This window comes from Octodon degus, unplaced genomic scaffold, assembly GCF_000260255.1.
Source record: "Octodon degus isolate 3935 unplaced genomic scaffold, OctDeg1.0 scaffold00032, whole genome shotgun sequence".
In the NCBI taxonomy this organism is placed as follows: domain Eukaryota; kingdom Metazoa; phylum Chordata; class Mammalia; order Rodentia; family Octodontidae; genus Octodon; species Octodon degus.
The window spans coordinates 19,328,454-19,329,231 of NW_004524608.1; positions in this window are offsets into that span (position 1 = coordinate 19,328,454).

Genomic DNA, 778 nt, shown 5'->3' on the forward strand with positions numbered 1-778 from the left:
AAATGATAAAAAAAAATAGAGATTAGAAAAATGACGGGATTCTATGAATGAGCAATACAGGAAAGAAATAGATCGCATGAAGCAGAGTCAAAGAGACATAGAGGAAATTAAATTCTCAATCATAAGCTTGCAAAACCGGTTAACTGAAGGTGAAGACAGAGTTTCAGATCATGAAGATGCTGGTGTAGCTTGCGAAAAGGTAAGAAAGGATCTCTGAAAAACAACAAGGATGCAGGAAAGAAAAATCCGCCACCTGCAAGATGATGCCAAGATGAACAATGTGAGAAAAATAGGCATCAATGAGCAAGAAGGAGTCAACACAAATGACATTAAAAACGTATGGGCAGAAGTAATAGCGGAAAACTTCCCAACTATGAGGAAACAATCGGACATTCAGGTAACTGAAGCATACAGAACGCCAAGGACCCTCAACCCAATGAAAATCACACCGAGACATATAATAGTCAAGATCCCAGAAATTCAGCACAAGAATAATCTACTGAAAGCTGCTAGAGAAAAGAAGCAGATCACATTGAAAGGAAAACCCGTCAGAATTACGGCTGACTTCTCTTCACAGACCATTCAGGCAAGAAGAGCATGGAGCAGAGTACTTCAGGTCCTCTATGAAAACAAATTCCAGTCCAGAATACTATATCCTGCAAAACTCTACTTCAAGTTTGATGGAGAAGTGAAATACTTCTATGAAAAAGAACAGCTAAAGAATTTCGCGATGACAAAGCCAACCTTACACAGGCTACTGAAAGATGTTCTAGAGAGG